A 19,445-nucleotide genomic window follows, 5' to 3' on the forward strand; every position below is an offset into this window, starting at 1 on the left:
TACCAAGGTCCCTGTGTTTTTCCACTCAGACCTGTCTTACAGAATGGTTTCTGCTGGATTAGAGAAATTTAAGCACCCTCATCTCTTTACATTCAAACACTTCCAGGCCATGTTGCTGCTGAAGGGCATGGGCTGACATCTCCTGGCCTGTCACAGCATGTGCCGGTGGCACCTTTTGTGAGCAGTGGCTCTTTTTGAAAGTGAAGCTTTTATGACACAAATAGTTTTCAGCAAAATACTTATTGTTAGGTCAGTCTTCTATTTTTCTAGTGTGGTACAGCCTCTCCAGCTCACCTTTCCAGCTCAAGTAAGTTGATATTGCCACAGTGACTGTGCACTTTTGCCCTGAAATGTCAGCATCAGTGCTGTTGTGTGGGTTTTACATAGTTCAGGAGCCCCTTTGGCTTGGAGGGCACAAGTGCAGCCTGTATGCTCATGAATCACCTTTCTGGAAAGGGAATGGGGCTGACATTCAGCAGCACAGGTAGTGCTGGGATTTCCTTGTCCTCCACAAGCTTCTGGACGTGCTGCCATTTGGCTTGCCACAATAATCAGGAGCTTGTGTCAAGAAGAAAGTGACAGGCTAATTTCAGGTGAAAAAAGTATTATTATGCTTTGTGAAAACAGAGCCTTAGTCAGATGAGCTCAGAATTTCAGAGGAAAATATGAGATGCAATGAGATGTTTGCCCCCGTTTCTCCTTGCGTCAGTAATTCATTTCTTCTGGTGCTGGTAATGTGGGTGGCAAGGCTCATGCTGCAGGTATTACAGCACCCAGCAAAGGTCTTCTGCTCCTGAGCAGCACTGAACAGCCTGGCCCATCCAGTAGGTATATGTGTTTATGTATATATCCACATAATCCCATCTAAACTGTGTGCAAGGAATGCTTTCACAGATCCAAACCCTGACTTTAGTGTGATTTCACACTGCACTGTATTCAATGTAAAGCCCTTTTCTTCTCATGTTTAGGCTGTCCATTTCCCCAGACGAGGCAGCAGCCCTGTCCCTTTCTGGGTGGGAGGAAATGCAGCATTGCTTGGCTCTCCCCCTTTGCTGGGTGCTCTCTCCTCCTAATTTGTTTGTGGGTCTTGGCAGTGCTACCCCTTTACAGTGAGACCTGCAGCATGGAGGACAGTTATTTTATTGATAGCCAGATTGATTCCATATGCATTATACTCTGTCTGCCAGCAAGCAGGCAGCAATACCAGTGATTAGACTTAATGCCTGTATAGCTCTTTACATTGTATTTGTTATCTGCATTACTAATCCTGCTTATCAGGTGTCATAGCAGGTGCCATAAAACATTTCCTGTGATTCTCCCTTCTACTAAGGCCTGATTCTGGCTTTTGTAAGCAAAGTTTCATTAGCAGAACTGGTGGAGGGAGGGGGAGCTAAGGGCTGTCTCTGGCTGGATGGCTGTCACCAGTGGAGAGCAGCAGCCACCAGCCTGCTATCACTGCACACCTTGGAGAGGTGGCAGTGCCCAGCCCCTCCCGCCACCACCTTGCAGCCCCCAGCCTCAAAGCCCGTCAGCTCAAAGATTTTCCATTACATCCCTTGGACTTGTTTAACCCCTGCTCGACATGTAAGCTGGTTTCTTGTGGCTCCTGTTTGGACAAGGACACCTCCAGGGCCACCTCCTGCTGCGGCTCCTCGTGCAGGCCATGCAAGAGGGCTCAGGGCACAGAGGGCATTCTCTGTGCATGTGAGTGTGTGCCCCCCTGCACATGTGTGAGTGCCTTTGTGTGGATGGGGCCCTGAAAACCAGCCAAAAAGCTCTGCCCTGCCCATGCACAGTTTGCTCAGCACCCTGTGATACGAAGTGCCTGTCACAGCAAGTGCCCTGGTGTGTAAGCAATGGCTCTGGCAGAGCAATGAAAAATGCATGGTTTGTGTGGTTTTAGAGTCATACATTTCTGTGATTATCTCCCTTTCACTTGACAGCCTGTGAGCCACTGGAGAAGCTGCTCCATCACCACTTAACTTCTTTTGTTTCAGTTTCCCTTGTATACTCTCCCCACACCATCTGAGCACTCATGAAGGAGGATACCCCGGTGCACCCCGGTGTGCACCTCAGTGCAAGAGTCCCTGGTGTCTTGTTCATGCAAGGAGGCAAATGAGAACCCCCTGATGCTGTAGGTGAGATAAGAAAAGGAAAATGTCTTGATAATGGCTGTGGGGCTCTGCTCCACCCATGTGGACTGGCCAGATCTCCCATCCCACCCTGTTCCCCAGGAGGTCTGGGGCTGCTCAGTGAGCTACAGGGTTAGATGAAGCCCTCTTTGCCTGTGGAACCACGTTGATAACTACACCTGCATGATCAGCCTTTACACAGACACCTATTTCCCTGGGATGTCAGAGCTTACGTAATTTTATCCATCTCCATGACAGTTCCTTATTCATTGCAGCTCTGCTTTGTTTTCCATTTACTTCTTGCAGCTCTGAAACAGTTGGATTGCTGCAGATTTCATTAATGTGCTCTTATGAACAGGAGGATGTTATCCTTCCCCATCCCACTGCCTTGGATGTCAGGCAGCCCGTGAGGCTCAGGTTCCCCGCCGGCACCATATGGCACTACGGAAAATGGCTCTCCTGGCTGAGATACCTGGATACAGGCAGCAGTGATTAACAGAGAGAAGCACAGCAGGGAACAGAGCTAATTAGAAACACTGATAATCACAATGCAATGGTAAGGAATGCCTCCCAGATTTGTTGCCTCCCTCTCTGTTCATTCTGCTATGAGGTTTAGTACAGATTTAACCAGACTGGATCTACCCTGCGTGGGAAGCAGTAAGCAAAGTAGATGCAGGGACTTTTCTGGGAACTGAGAAAAGCCCAGCAGGGACACTGGGGTGCTCATTTGGCCAACCTGCCACATCTTTCCTTGCTGCCAATCCCTCCTGCCAGTGGAAGGTGACATGAAGCAGAGCAGCCTTTTTCCAACAGCAACTGGAATGGAGCTGGGAGAGCATCTCCAGGAGTGCCCCAAGCCATCTCCAGGGGAGCACAGCATGAACAGTGATGTGATTCCTGAGCGTGACCCACGCACAGATCTGAAACCTGCAAACAGAGCTCCCGTGATTAGAAGAATGTGAAGTATTAATGAGCTGGAGGACTCAGAGGAATGGTGACAGGCAAGCAAGAAGTGCTCAGTGCCACGGTGATAGACTGGCTCTTTTTAGCTTTGCCAAGGCCCTGATACTTGGCCCGTAGCATACAGGAGTGCTGGTAGTAATTTGACTTCTGAGTGCTCCCACATCAAAGCAATCAGTGCACTGTACCAAACACAAAATGCAATTTAGCTAATGTATTGTGCGAGGGAGAATAAAGCTGAACTTTAGATTTAAGTTCCAATTTTTAAATGAGTGGGTGTTAAAAAAAAAAAAAACTGAATTAATCACCTACTGCATTTTCTATATGGAAATGATGCCACCAGTGCAGTCACAGGAACTGCATCAGTAAGCCATTGGACAAAAGAGAGAATTTACAGGCCCAATTTGGAATATTGTCAATAATTACAAACACAAGCACACCTGAGTTGGAGATTCAGATCAGGTGAGCTGAGAGGGAGCAGGTTGTAAAATACAGGACAGGGAAGAAAATCAAAGTATTCCAAAGTCTGGAGGGACCTTGGAAACAGCCAGAGGAGTAACATCTAGTGCTCATACAGCCTGGAGGGGCCAGTAGTGCCAGTGCTGTCTTACAGGTGGGGAAACTGAGGCACTGAGTGGGAAAGTATCTTTGTAGGGGTCACCTGCTGACAGAACCAGCATGGTCGTCTGGGCTTTCAGTTCTACTTCTTTCCTCAGGTACAAGGGATTCATGCTGCTTTGTAAATCCATCCCCAATTCCCTTCTGAGAAGCCTGTGGATCCATGCTTCTCCTCAGTTTTAGTTTAGGAGACGCAACAGTGGAAATCCGTCAGCGAAAAATCTTTATTGCTCTCATTATGTGAACTAATTTGGGCATCTCTGCATGGAGAGACGTTGCAGGGTGTAGACATGCCCCCCATGTGCACTGACAAGGCTTTGTTGGTTAGGAACTGCATGTTTTGTTCTTCAGGAAGATACCTCCTCATGTTACTGGTTATCTCTTTTAATAACACAAAATTATGTGGATGGATTTCCATGTTCCATGCTGCTCTGTCCACATGGTCTTTTACAAGCACGAAATTGCATGGACAGTAGGGTATTTCCTGCTACTCTTCTGGCAAAGGACTCCCAAATTATAAACACAAGGGGATTTTAAACAGAACAGGCTTTTCCCACAACAGGATTATCCCTGAAACACACCCTGTCCTTAGCCATCCCGGGGAGAGGGGTCTCAAATGTAACAATGGTCCAATATATAAAGTGGAGAGAGGAAGGATGCCCAGTCATGCTGGGATTCCCTTCTGCTTACAGCTAGAAACGTTCCTGCATTTCAGCAATTAGAAAAAAAAAAACCAACCAAACAAAACAAAACACAAAAATCCCCCCATGTAACGAAGAACTCTGCTAGAGAGCTGCAACATTTAGACCCTGCGTTGGATTTTATTACCGTGATGAAATTACACAAGCATCGCCTCTCTCCCTGCCTGCTGTGCAGCTCCTCGCTCTCTCCCCTTCTCTTGGGCAGCCTCCGCACGCTCCCTCCGCCTTCGCTCCGCAGCCGGGCCGGGGGCGGCGTGGATATAGGTAGGACACGCAGCCCCGGGCTCCCTCCCAGCGCTGGGGTTCCTGGGCAGGGATCCCCTGGGCCGCATCATTGGCATGCGGCTCCTGGCAGGACTGCATCACTGCTAGGGGAGATGCCAGCGCAGAGCCGCGCTGCGCCGCTCGCCGCGCTGCGCCGCCCCGGCAGCCGCTCCGCCGACAACTTGGGGTGCCCAAGGTAAGAGCCCGTCGCTCCCCTCTGCTTCGCGGAGAAAGGGGTGAGAGCTGGCAGCCCGTGGGGGGCTCGGTGCTCGGGGGAGAGGGGGGGACAGGGAAAAGCTCCCTGCAGGGAACTAAAGCAAAAGGTGCCACTAAAAACAAAGATGCTCAAGGGCGGTGGAGAGTCGGTGTCTGAGTTGGGATGGATCGGTGGGAACTGCAGGGACTCCCGTTAGCATAAGGAGACTGGAGGGGTCGGAGCAGTCGGGGGCGAGTAATTTAAACCAGCCCCGTTACGCTGCCCTCGCTCTCTGCCAGGACCCAGGAGCTGCTGCGCTGTTGAGTTTAACTTGGGCTGAAGCAATTTCTAAGAGTGCTCCCAGTGTGTGCTCAGTTTGCGGTGGACTCGGAGGGAGAAGGAGAAGGTGTTTGCTTGGGGGCAGGGACTGTCGTGTCCGCATGGAGCTGTGTGGGACTGTGTGGGTGGTGGCACCCCAGGGCTCTGTGTGGGTGTGCCGGTGCCCGCGCACGCCGGCCCCGGTACCGCACCCACTGTAATTGTCCTCCCTTCACCATCTCCTCCAGGAGAGCTTAATTGCAGCTACAGCTAAAAACTGCAGTTAGTTCTTTCCGACCTCCTCTGTTAGGAAGGGTTAAATGAAGCCACGGGGAGTAAGCAGCGATTTGGGAGCTGTCGCGGGATGCGGGTTCTGTGGCGAGAAGTTCCCGTGCATGTGTGTGGATGCTCATTGCACATCCTGTAACCCATCCAGGCACACATCTCTGCAGGGACTATTTTTCTTGAAGAGGACAAGTGTTGTTCAAGGGAAAAATTTTATTACATGTGTCAAACTGCAGAAATATGATCCATAACACCAAGATTCCATTAAAAATAATTGCTAAGAACTGGCTCCACGAGGATATTACTTGTCAGGGATGACCTCGTCTCAGGAAAAAATGGAAAAAGAGTAACAGCTGATGATAATGTGTAGGTGGGGAGCATGCAGTGCTCTGTGTGAGCCGAGGGGGATCCCTCACTGTGTTTAGGTCAGGCACTTCTAAGCACATGCTAGAGCTTAAAGGGGTCTCCAGCCACTGGGAGTCAGGGTAGAAATTCCAGATAGGATGAGACTAAATCTTGTGTCTGACATGACATGAAAATTGCTGTTTCATGTCTCCTCTGTATCCCTGGTGTTATCATTTGGGGGAAGGGAGAGGAAAAGGGTTAATTTTCTGTCTTACTTAGCCAGATATTGAATATACAGTAGTGCTGCACTGATCATCCCAGGCATCCAGCCAGATGTTCTGCTGCACATTTGGAAATACACCTTGGTGCCTCTGCCTTGAATGACATGGGACCCAAACACTTCATGCAGTGGGATGTCCATGGTCAGGATAACCTGGAGAAAGGAGTGGGAACAGAGGCAGCATCCAAGGCTTTTTCTAGTTCTTCAGAGTGGAAAAGCTCTCTTCCATCCTCCAGCAGAAAGAGGAGGGGAACATCTCCCTTCACTGCAAGAGAGCTACCACAGGTAGCAGCACCTACAGGGAGACCCTGGGTCTCAAGAGATCCATAAGACCCTAATTACCTCCCAGGATTTCCCCTCTTCGTGGCTTTGTTGTGAAAGGCATGTCTACCATTATTAGGGGGACTCAGCTGGAGATCAGATCTGCAATGATACCTTAGGTTTTCCTAACCCAATTTTGCAAATGCATGATGTGAGTGCTGGGGGAACCCTTCTGGAGCATCAAAGGTAGAAACAGAAAACAGCAAACAGGAGACAGCATTTCACTTCAGCTTGTCCATTTCTGAGAGGTCTGTCCCGTGAAGCAGCAATTTGAACCCATTTATATTCTGTAACATCTTTAAATTAAAGTCTCTGGTACCTGACAACTTCTGATTGAAGGAGCTGAGCTGCTGGTGGGAGCCCACTCAGGTTCTGATGCAGCCCTGAACCTGCAAGTGCACAGCTGGGTGCTTCCCAAAAGTCAGCCTTGCACCTGCAGATGATTTCTGAAAATCTGACTGCATGTCTGTAGAAAGGGTGTGTGCCCCAGCTTCTGACAGCACAGTCAAAAAAGGTGTGAAAAATCCCACAAGGAGAAGAAGAGCCACATGGGCTGGTACGGAGGGTGCAGGAGTTTGGTTTCAAAACAGGAATTGATCAGCCTGTACCTGCAGGGAAAAGGCAGAATGATGAAAATGCATCCCTTTCTTGCTCTGAGCTGGGAGCATTGCTTTTGGTGAAATGCAGTGTGAGAGACGAAAAAGGCTGGAAAATCCACCATGATCCATGATGATGCTGTCCCACCCGTACAGCACGCATTTGGGCAAAACTTGGTGAGGCAGGTCTGGGGTTTGAGGCTCATCCTGTAACTTGTGCAGCATGAGTCCAGCTCCCTTCTTTGCCTGAGCCAAATGACAGCCCTCAGTTCCTCCCTCCTCCCCCCAGAGCTGTTGTGGGTGGCCCCTTCCTGGCCACCAAGTCCCAGAGCTGATAACAGTCCTGCTGGGGAAGCCAAAGCCAGCCTTGAAAATCCTTTTCCTGCATTGCCAAGCCAGCAAATTGATTTTCCAGATCATGAGCTGAACCTCTGAAATTGTTCTCTTCTGAGGAGATTATGGAATTACTCCTGTGCTAATGAATGCTTTAATGTTACGGTGACTAAAGTCCCGTAAGGACTTAACAGCCAAAAAAAAGGACACTGTAGGAAAAGGAAGCCTGTGGTGGCTGTGTCAGACCTCACTTCACCATCTGGGGCAGAGAGGAGAAGGAAAATGAGAGGAGGGTGAAGATGGACCCATGGTCCCCCAGGAAGCTGCTGAATCCATCAGGAATACCATCTGCAGCTCCCAACTTTATCCCTCTGTCTTGGAGTGCAAGCAAGGAAACGTTCCTAATGTTAACTATTGCTTCCCCTCTTCACCAGCTCTCTGGTAATTACCTGTCCCCTCCCTCAGTGGAAATAACTCAGCTGCTGGTGTCCTGCTGGGAGAGCCCCAGGGTGGGCAGCAGAGCCAGGTTGCTATTCCCAAATCCCGTGCGTGCTGCTGTAACCTGCCGTGGGATTATCTGAGTTTAGCACTTCCCTTCTGTCCTCCCAATACATTACTGTCAGGCTCTGTAGTTCAGGATCATGACACTGGTTTCCAAATACACAGTAAGACAGTATATTCCCTGACACCCCCCCCCCCCAAAGGAGTTTGGCATTTATCAGGGAGAAAGTGTGCTTGTGGGGATGAGTCTGCATTGATCCTGATGGAGTTCAAAGAGCACAGTCTTGCCTCTGCTTTACTAACCCTGGTTTTATGGCACTGTAACTCCACAGGTTAGAACCAGGTTGTCCCAGTTCTGAGCAAGAGCAGAGTTAACCCCTAAGATGGAATGGAAAAGCAGTGCAGGGAAAACGTCTCCATGCCACAGGAGCTGCAATGCAAGGGGAAGGCTGGTCTATATTTAGGTTAAGGGCTCTGCACAGAATGGGTAATCCTCTTTCCGTGAATTATCCAGGGGATTAGACAGCTTTAAACTCCCCCAGGCCTCCCCAGTTGCAACCAGGCTCGGTGGGAGCCAGGGGGGCAATGGCCAGAGGGAGGTAGGTGCAGGCAGGTTGTTGATGACTCATTTGGCTGCTGCCAGCCTTGCCAAGCACTCCAAGAGGTCACCACAGGCCCAGACGCAGAGTGACACAGGAGTGACGTGCAAGGCAAAAGGGAACATCCTGATTAAGAAAGAACACAGAGCTTTATAAATAATTGCAGAGACGAGGGAGTTGGCAGCAGGTAGGAGGAGGGACAAGAGACCAGAAGCAGCAGTTTTCCAAAGTGTAATATCCTCGCCAGACTTTTCCAAGCTGTTCCTCGAACCAGAAAAAGGGATGCTTTTGGAACTGCAGCCGATACATCTGAGGAGATGCTCCAAACCCACCTGCTTGGGCTGGCTCTGCAAATGCGGTTCTGGGGATGCAAGTCAGGTTCATCTATTTGGAGTGCGAATGGATCACTGTCAATACTCCATTAAAATGTTGAAGGGAGGCCAACAACACAGCTCAGGGACAGTGAGGGGGTGGGGAGGAATGGGATGCAGGGAGGGAGGCAGACTGGATTGCACCAAAACCTGAATATTTCACTCAGTTATGGGGCGAGTGCCCGTAACAGATTTCTGCCCTTTACCTAATGCACAACTGCTGGAAAAAAATTAAAGGAGTCCTGTCACTAATCTCACCCAGGGGGCCTGCAAATGCCATAGAAGAAAAATTCTTGTCACCCCTGGGTGTGGGTCTTGGCACAAAGCTTTGGTGGGGAGATTAGTGAGAAAGGCTCAGCTGTGCAGGCTGGGCTGAAGTTGACACACACTTCTGCAGGGATGCCAAGGGGGCTTTTTCTCTGGTGCCAAAGGCGGTGGAAAAAACAGGGAAGGGGACCTGCCTGTGAAGCAGGAACAGAGTCCTTTTGTGGGAGACTGGCACTTCTGATTTTCTATCTGTGGACTTGTGGTGGAGCCACTCTTTTCCTCCATTAATCTCTAAAAGCCGAGATCTAGCTCAAAACTAGGATGGTTTGTCTTCACTCAGTTTTCTAGGCTGTAACTAAGAAATCAGTGCAAGGGTTTGATTTCCCCAATTTCCTTTGCCTTCTGTTGCTGCCTGGACATCTTGCCACCTTGTCCTGGAGTTACATTCCCCTGGATACTAAGCCTGTGGACCCTCATAGTACAGCTGCCATTCCCCAGATTCACCCTTTTTCTGCACTGCTGGAAAGTCAGGTTTAGTCATGGGGAAGTTAAGTGCACCACGGCACTTTATTTTCCCTGCATTTAAATCAATTTATTCTATTCTCTGCCGCTTATCCTACATACCCTAAGTCAGGATTTTGACCCTATTTTATCATCCCCTGCCCAGAACTGGGACAAATTGAAAGCCTCACCCTGCTGTTCAGCATTCCCTCTTTTACTCACATCGTCTGGAGGATGCCATTTAAGTAATGTCAGGGGAGCTTGAGGAGGGAATAAATGAGCAGCCTCCCAGCTCACTGCTAGGATGGGAAATTCTGTGGCTGGCCCTGCAGCTCCTGCCTTGCCCAGACACTCAAGCAGAGTCCGTGTCAACCCTGGCTCATTTCTGCCTGTGAGGGTAGAGCAAGAAATCACCAGAGAAAGCCTGAATGGAAGAGGGAAAGCAGAGAAGGGAAAGACCGGGGAAAGTCTTTGCCTTTAACGTGAGCTAATGTCTTTCCTCCCTGCGTCGAACATCCTCAATTTCCTGTTTAACTTAAAGTCAACACATCTGTCACGTTAGCATCGCCCGCTGCCTGGTTCCCCCAAGCCACCCCCCTCCCATCTGCTCTCCCTGCTGCCTCCAGCCTCTCTCCACTCCTATTGCTTTGCGGCTGGGGGTGTGTGCCTGCGATTGTGTTTTCTGCCGGCTGATGGACTTTTCCGTTGCTCATGATTCAGTACCTGGATGTGGTCGCAGCGGGATGATCTGCTTGGCTTGCAGAGCATTTACTTCTAATCTCCGGCTTGTGACATCCCAGCAGAGAGGGGTGACCCTTCCAGGAGCAGCTCCACAGGCTAGAAAGAGGGGAGATGGCTGGTGAATGGCTGTGCTGAAATATTTCCTAGTTCTGGTAAGCGATGATGCTTTTCTCTCTGGTCTCTTTCTGGACAATCAGTCCTGCTGCAAAAGTAATATGGCTTAATGGGTTAAAAGCAAAGGGAGGGGAGCAGAAAAAGAGACAGAAAAAACAGTGAAGCTCATTTGGTTTGTACTGAAGCTTTTCCAGGGGTCAGTGCTCATCAGAGTAGTTTAATTACTGGTAGTGAACTGAGTCTGGGAACTGAGCAGATCAATGTGTGTGCCTGGGCAGTCAGGCCAGCTCTCACTCACATGCAGTTCCACAGCTCCATTGCTGTATATTTTTTCCTACTGGATTTCCAGCTTGGTCTGATGCTTTCCATGGGGCAGTCCTAGGTGAGCTGCTACCTGAGTGCTGCTTTTTCTGCCCTGCACTTGTTACTGCAGGAGTTATGGGCAGTCACTAATAAATTCCTGCCCCTAAAACCTCTCAACCTTTCTAGCTGATAGGCTGTCTCCATCATAAAATCTAAGTGAATTTTTCACTGAGACCAGTCCCCCTCTGCCAGTAGCTGCTATATAGAGAGGTGCAAATAAAGATATTTGGGAGGAAGAGGGTCTCACTGGACTACACTCTGCTGGGACCATGAGCTATCTGGTGTCCTGCCTTACTGGCTTACTAGAAATGAGAGGTTTTGTCAGTCAGTATATCCCACAGGACTCACAAAATGGGCGTCCTGCTTCTTAGTCGAGTGACAGCAGAGCTCTTACACTAGGGAGGAATTTAGGGCCCTTGTTTAAAGAGGATCAGGGAATAATAAACCTAAGAGCAGCCTTTGCAATCTGGCTGTATTGAATCTGCAAAGGTCTGTACATAACAAAAAAAACCTCCAAAAACCCAAACAAAAATAAAACAAAACAAAAACAAAACAAAAAACCCACAAACAAACAAAAAACCACAAAACCCCACAAACAAAAAACCCCAACAACAACAACAAAAAACCAAACAAAGGAAAAATACAGCGGTGAAGCCTTGGCAGTTTTTATGACAAGTACAAACCCGTGACCTTCTTGACGGACCTGTGTTTCACCCAAAAACTGACACAAAATACAGTTTGGGGGTACCAAAACAATTTTTTTTTCTGGATTTCTTTATGACAGGCAGAGTTAAAAACTACTCCTGGAGAACATTGTTGATATAACTTGTTTATAAAATATTCCTTGCACGATATATTCATACAGAAACCTCCACTTGCTAAAAACTCACACATTTCATACCCTTTGATGTTTAGATACTGTGACACTGAGAGTGGGGCACTCTGGGTTTTGTGCTTATTCTAAAGAAACCTTGAAGTTTCAAGCACGAGTTATATTAAATATAAAGATTCTTCTCTCTTGAGCAGCAAGTTTTGGCTTGGGGTTTTGTTTCACATGTGTTTCAGGGTGACAGTCTTCTGTGCCAAATCTGTGTCTGGCAAACAGTGGGTGAAGAGGGAAGTGGAAGGGGCTTTGCGTGACTGAATCCCAGCACTGTGCAAGGAGAGAGTTCAGGAGTTGCCCAGTTTGTTATCTTGGGGGGGTTGATGATTGTATCTGTGAGAAAATCCTCTTAGGACAGCTTTTGTGTCGTTTAACCAAAACACCATGTTTTTTTTCAAAAGGCTGAAAATCCTTCATTCCCTGTTTCCTGGAATATTATTCCTGAGTGCCAGAAATTTCTACGAATTGTTTTTCTTGTTAGATTATCTTCTAAAACTTGCAGTAATGTTGAAGCCAGGGTATTTGCTGTCAATTTGGTGTTTGTGCACTTGACTTTTCTCCCACATTCAGTCTGGGATGTTGGCCAGTGGTGACTCTGCTTTCCTGATCCCTGTTGCAGTGCTGCCTGGAAAGGTCAATTTCCCACATTTAATTAATGACTCTGTAATATTTATAAAGAGAAAATCATCATATCCATCTGTGATAATTTTGGTACTTCTGCCAAGATGAAATTCTACGGCCAAATGAATATTACAATATGCTGGATGTAGAGGCTTTTATAATGTCCCAAAGTTATTTCCTGAGAGATCCTGATTCGATGTTGGGGAAGTGAAGGACAGATCCTTAAGCCTTTGTGTCTCGGTAGAAACAGAATTGAATGTGTTACAGAATTAATGAATGTTATGACACTTAACTTTAGCCTTTTCTCATGGACATTTGGTTTATAAAGGGTGGATTTCCCTTATGAAAAAAATCCATTTGGTGAGGCCAGGGAGTCATATGGGATCCTGTGTGAAGAATACTCCAGATCATTCCTGTGATGGCACTTGGCATCAGTGTCATCATCTCTTCAGGGCAAGGTGATTAAGGAGATGGAAGATGAAACCTTTCCTTGCCAGAGAGACTTCCACATTATTTGATTGGAATTGGAATCCAGTCACCTCATGCTTGTCTCTCCAGATTTTTCTTGCCACATCTGCTAAATTACCACCAGCTATTTGCGTTTTAAATGAGGGCTTCCTCCCGCACAACCCATCTGCTCAGCCTGTTTGTTCTTCCCGTGCAGTCACGACTTAGTGATCACGTTTATGTCAGAGGAGACACACTGGTGTTGGGGGTAGAGGGAAGAGGGGATCAGGGTGGCCTAGAAGATTCCCTTGGCTGTGTTGAATTTGAAAGAGGAGCTGTGTTAACACTGAGGGAAGAACCTCCTATGAAAGAGAACTAAGCCAGGTCAAGGGAGCTGGGAAGCTCAGGCCACTTCGATGACAATTTCATCAAATTTTTTTGGTCTTCTAGTACTATCCCAGGGAATCTTTACAATTGGACGTCATAGACTCTCCCATAACTAAGGTGGCATAGCTCACCTGGTTACGCTCTTGACTGCCCTAATGCCAGGGAGGTAGGAGAAATAAAAGGTTTTTTTTGCTTGGAGGTGGCTGAAATGTGTATTTTAAGGTATTCTAATCTGCTTCATTAAAATGGAGGGACTACAGGTCTTCAGAGATACTTTCTGCTCACCTTGGTGTGACAAACCTGAAGAAATGACTGCAGATATAGAGGGATGTGATAGAGATCTACAAAGCTGTGAGTGACATGGAGACAGCCAGTAGGGCTGTTGGCTATCTCTTCCAGTCCAAGACCCAGGCAGCATCAGAACTGATTAAGAGAAGCCTGGTACAGTTCCAGGATATCTCTTTGTGTGGGGACTGCAGCAAGCCTGATGCTGGGCAGGCTCCTACAGGAGATGCTGCAGGACTGTGTGGCAGCTGGTTCTCAGTGATTCAGTGTTTCCAGTTAAACTCGGTGTTTTGCTGTGATTCACAGCAGCCCCTGTGGAAGATGAGTTTGCAGGAAGCTGGAATTCATCTGCTCCTGACTGGGTGATGGATGGATTTGTTCAAGCGTTGGTTCCTTCCATGCTGCCAGCACAGTGGGTGCCTCCTTGGCCCCCCATCCTCCCAGGCTCACAGTGAGTGAGAAGAGTGTTGTCCTCTGAGCACTATTGAAACACACACTTTCCCAGTCCTGGCATGAGTATAATCCCTGTGGCATGTTCTGTAAAATGTGAGAAGGTGAGTAGAATCCCTGCAGAAGATTTTTGACCATGGAGAAAGTACAATGGGAGCCAATCTACTCCTGGATGTGATATGCTTTACACCCATCCTACTCTAAAGGACTGAGCTCTGGTACTGCAGTGGTAAATTGAGGATAGGTCCTCTGTCAGGACACAAGTGGTCACAACCTGTCTCAGGGATTGCTCCCACCACATCCCTCCAGGCAGCAGGGAAAACCTTGACACTCCTCCATGGGACATTTCTCTTGCCCTTTATGACAGGTGGTCAAACTGTTGCAGATTAACTGCTCTAATTAACTGCTCCAATTAACTGCTTACAGGTTCCTGACCTCCTGAACTCATATCCATGCCGTTCTCAGACATGCAGGACTGTCCTGATGTCAGGACAGTCTCTGCCTTGGCACTCAGAGGAAATCCCCATAGAGGAAGTGGTGGTAACTTCCTTGAGGAATCTCATTTATGTTGCAGTCCTACCAGCCTCCATCATGCCTGGTGACATCTCCTGGGGGGATTAGCACAGCCAGAGTATGAGGTTAAAGGCAGATTGAATTGGATGCCTCCATGAGGATGATTGAGGGATCGGGAGACCAGAATGGATGTATGCAAAGTTCTTCTCCAGCTGTACTTGGCACAGAATATCTGTTGCACTGGACACTCATGGATAGAAGTTCTTTTAGATTTGCAAATTATCCTGAGTGGCTGGATCCTGATATTAGTCTCAGAGCTGTAAATCCAGTAAAAGAAGTGAAATTGCTCTGGGACTTGGCTCCTCATAATGTAGTAAACACAGAAAGTGATCATTCTGCTCTGTACACAAAGTCCAAGGGTCTCTCTACCCTGATAGGTGGGAGGGAGCAGAAGGAGGGAGTGATTTGGACTCATGGCTGCTTGGGGCCACAGGAGGTGTGGGCTTTTTACGAGTGGCAACTGGTTCTGAAATGCTTTCAGCCTGCTTCAAAGGAGGAAATCTGACCCAAATTCCTTTCATCAGCTTCCACTGAAGCTGAGAGTGGGCACCAGTGAGATCAGCCATTTCTTGGGGGGAGTGCGGGGGGGTAGTACATTTGTCCTTCTGCACCCCTACATCACATGCACTTGCTGCCCAAATTCACTGAGCTGTTTTATTAGGACTGTCTCATTTCAGGCATCTAGTGTGCATTAATTATGAGCATGTGTAAATGAGGTGTTAAATGATTTATACACAGACCCAGATTGAGAAATCCCAGTGGTTTCTTCTCTGGATGTGTAGCTGCTGTTGAAAAAGTCAGACTTCCTCACATTCAGGAGGAGCTCAGGAGCCTTTTCACTTGTGATACAGACCCAAAATTGCCGGTCTTGGTGGAGGCTGAGCCTCCCTGGTGAGCCAAGGCTCACCAGTGGGGCCAGCACATGCATGAGGAATCCTGGCATTCACTGGCCCTCTGGGGACTGTGGTGATGCTCCGATGTCAGGCCACCCTTGGGAAGATGGGGAATGCCTTTTGCATTCTCAGAGCCAGAAGATGGGAATTCAGAGCAGCATAATTTTAATTAATCTTGTATTTATTATTTATCACTAATTGAATATGCTTTCGGTTTTTTTTTTTCTTCTTTTAGATAAGGGTGTTTAGGGTTGTTTATTAGTATCTATTTTATAATTCTAGCAAGAGAGGATTCTTTGTTCTTAGCAGCTCAGACACTGCAAACCATCAGAGATGCTGCCTGTGCTGTGGCCATGCCTGGATTGGTGCCCAGGGGTGCTGGGCAGCACAGACACCTCCAGCCCAGGGTGCTCAGCAGCAGGGGAGGGAGAAGCCAGAGCCTTGCTGGGCTGCTGGGGACTGGGGAGGTTGCAGGGCTGGGGGGCTCTGGCAGGGAACACTCATGAACCATTTCTGACCAGAAGGCATTGGTGTTTTGACATGTTTTTGAAAAGCCAGGCATGACCACTGACTAAAGCGAGTCACTGGGTACTCCTTCTTAGGCCTTTATTTTCAAACAACTCTCCTTAGGCATGGTGGCCACCAACAGAGTCTGCTCTGAATGCTGCAGAGCCAGCCCACAGAAGACTGATGTCCTTTCAGCTCCTGTAATCCCCCTGACACACACAGGACAGGCATGAAGGGGATGAGGAAAGATTAGGAAAAGCCTAACTTTCCCCCCATACACACCCTGCAAGTTCTGCAAAGCCTTGTCTGTACCCAAGGCTTACACCCTGCCTGTTTTAAAACCAGAAAGAAGTGGGAGAGAGCTCGAGTCCTGCTGACTCACAGTTACAGGGCACTGAGCACAGCAATTTCCCAGCCATTAGAAGGAAAAGTAAGATTTACACCTGGAAAGCAGCTGAGAATTTGGAAGACAGGAATGAAAAATAAGGTGCTTCAAAGCCATGCTGTTTGAAAGCTGCTGGAGCTAAAGCAGCAGGCTGAAACGGGGGCTCCTGCTTGGCTTTCTCCACAGCAAATTTGTATAGGAGGCAAGTTCTCAGGATGGAGAGAGGCTTGGTGAGGGTGGGAGCTCTCACCCCCCCTCACCTGCTCTGCGCCAGGCAGCTGCTGCTGGTCCCTGCTGTTCCAGGCCATGCAGCTGATTAAATATTGAAAGGGTTTGGTTGCTGTTGCTTGAAAAGCTTCTGTCTGGATGAAAATGAAGTTATGTGAGGACAAGTTTGTGCTGGTGCAATTAGTCTCTGTTTAAATACGTCTGATCATAAACAGACCAAAAATAGCTTTGTGGATTTTAACATAAAGGCACCCTCGGGACGTGGGTTTGGGTTACTCCTCCTCGGAGCCGTGTGGGAGAGCTCAGGGAGGGGGGTATTGCAGATGGAGGTCAGGCTGAGTTATCAGAATCACTGTGGCATTCAGAGGTTGTTGCAGGTGGTGGGTACTAAAGATTTCCAGTCACCCCTTCTGATCTTTCGGATAATCTGGGTACTGGATTCACCCATGGAGGTCCCAAAATCGCCGGTAACAGCCATGTGTGCTTTCATGGGTTTATACAAAGTTGCTTCTTTCCTGCATGCAGCCTCAGTGAGGATGCAGGAGATCTCTGCGGGCTGTGACCGCAGGGAAGGGCACAGTGGGCACAGCAGCAGGGCTTGGCCTGAGACATTTGGTCTTTTTCAGCCGTCAAGAAAACACATTTGAGCTGGAAAAGAAAGCTCCTATCATTGTCTGAGTGTCGAAAACAGATGTGCAAGTCTGTCCTGTGACCAAGGGAAAACTTCGGGAAAATGTTTCTTGTCTTGTATAAATATAAACAGAGAAAAGATACTAACTGGATTGAAATGCTGCTGTAATCTTCAGAGATGCTGGATAATCTATCCTGAAAGCACCTGGCCATACAGAAGGCAGAGAGGCCATCCAGCCTGGGAGAACAGGACAGGCTGGATAAAGAGCTGCTGGTCCCTCTGGGTCGTGCAGGGGTTCAGAGAGAGGAAGGAGAGACAGGATTTTCATCCTTCCTGCAAGGAGTCCTTGCATTGAACTGCATAGGTTTTAACAGATAATCATCACTGAAACTGGTTTCTAGTTGTTCTTATCTATAAATTGTCATATTTACAATAATTTTAATAAATATTCCTTGAGTTTGATGATAGCATCCGATGGAAGTCTGTAGAAACAGCTGTGACTAAACGTACAAGCAAAACCTGAGTGAACTGGACAGTATTTGCTAAACCAAACTGGAAATTTAGCAGCTCATTTTTTTTTTAAATGGTAAGGAAAAAGGGATGATATTTATCTTTTTTTTTTCTCAGAATAAGATGATAAGCCTGCAGCAGAATTTGCAGTTTACATTTTCGTTATTCTTTAGACCTAATTGAAACTTGATTCCAAAAATTACATAAATCAGCTCAGCTTATGGTAGTCATTGATCAGTTTCTAAGCGGTTTTTTAATGGAGTTTCATGACAATTGTTAATTGCACTTGATTAGAAGAACACAGTCACAGTAGGGCTAATGGATGGATTCTCAGCTGAGCAAATCTGGATTAATTTACAGCTCTGAGGTTGTGATCCATAACATATTTGAAATCAAATTAAAAATCCAGAGTGATGTTATGAGAATACGATGTGCATTCATGGTGATAGTAATTTAATATAATTTTGGCATATTTTTCATTCTTTCAGACCATCTAGTCTAACTGTTCAGTTTCAGTTATTTTTTCTAATTGTTATAAAAAAGTTTTTGCCCTGGGAAATATTCTGTCTGGAAGATTTCCAAAAGAAAAATATCTCCTTTGGTATTTAAAAATCAAATTCCTACTAGATTTAGATAAGCAATTTGATTAAAAAAAATCCAGAATTTCCATCTCCCAGAAGTGTACTGAAAAATGCAGGGCCTGATTGTAATCATTTAATTAACCATTGTGTGTGGGGGGGTTTCCCCTCATACATGCTATGAAATAATACTGTGATTTTGGCAGGCTTACAACATCTGAGCCCCTGTGGCTCAGCAGAAATGTACGGCAAGTAAGGAAGAAACGCAGCCTGATATATCTGTGCTACGCAGGTTTTCCCTCAAGTTGGAAATAATGCCGGGTTTGACAACCCCCAAAGTTGCAATTTATCTCCCCAGGCAAACAGGTCAGGTCAGAACAATCCCTTCCCAGGGGTCTTGATCTCCTGTGCATCTTCCTGGCCAAGGACTAGCTGAATGAGAGGATTTTCCCCTTTTGATGCTTTGGGAAGGCAGCAGCCTGAGGGATGTGGGGTGGGGGCTCAGGACCCTGTCAGAGGATGAATTATAAGAGACAACCTTTGTCTTCTTCTGGTTAATAAGTCTAGCACTTGTTCAGCTTTTTCCTTTAATTCCTCCTTTCTGTCAGTGTAAAGTGCGTGGGAGGGATTCACCGTGCAGGGATCCCTCCTGGATGGAAAGGCTCTCTGGCTGCAGGAGCGGTGGTGCAGGGCTTGGGGCCATCCACCCACAGACATCCATCTCCCTGCTGGGAAGCTGGTGGGAGCTTCAGGGGCCTTTCAACGGCAGCCAAACAAGCAGCTCCTTGCCCTGCCTTTACAGCAGGTGGGAGGTGGCAGCTGGTGGATCCCTGCCCTGTGGGGGTACCGGGGATAATGGAGCTGCTTCCCTGATTAACTCTGGCAGCGGCTGCTGAGTTAATTAGCGGGCAGATACAGGATACTAGGCATTACTAATTTGTCCTCAAATGCAGCTTGGATTTGAGTGGGTTTGGGGTGAATTTCATCCCTGTTGTTAGCAAAAATAATTTTCAGGATCTGTTTCAAAATGAGCGTTTGAGCAGGAGACGCTTTGACTGTTTCCCTTGTGAGATTCCATGATGAGGTTCAATCTATGTGAGATGTCAGCGCAGAGTCTCCCAACACGGCATCATTTTGCATCCATCTGGCCTTGTTTGCTCATGTCTGGACTGCCTTGTTCCTGCCAGGAGTGGTCATTCTGGTTTCATCTTCCCACTAGGAAGGGGAATCTTGCTTGCTCCAAGTGTGGGGGATCCAATTA

The 19,445-nt window shown here is 47.6% G+C and overlaps 1 protein-coding gene across 1 annotated transcript in view; it reads left to right on the forward strand.

Annotated features, from left to right (window-relative positions):
- The first annotated feature begins 4,700 nt into the window (after positions 1 to 4,700).
- SV2B (synaptic vesicle glycoprotein 2B) overlaps positions 4,701 to 19,445 on the forward strand; it is a 69,843-nt gene continuing 55,098 nt past the window's right edge. The window contains exon 1 of the mRNA XM_027898342.1: positions 4,701 to 4,871. The gene's annotated coding sequence lies outside the window, so the exon portion shown is untranslated. The remainder of the gene's footprint in view (positions 4,872 to 19,445) is intronic.

Source organism: Empidonax traillii, unplaced genomic scaffold (genome assembly GCF_003031625.1).
Source record: "Empidonax traillii isolate 1590-97213 ecotype Southwest subspecies unplaced genomic scaffold, ASM303162v1 scaffold592:size536848, whole genome shotgun sequence".
NCBI classification, from domain to species: Eukaryota; Metazoa; Chordata; class Aves; order Passeriformes; family Tyrannidae; genus Empidonax; species Empidonax traillii.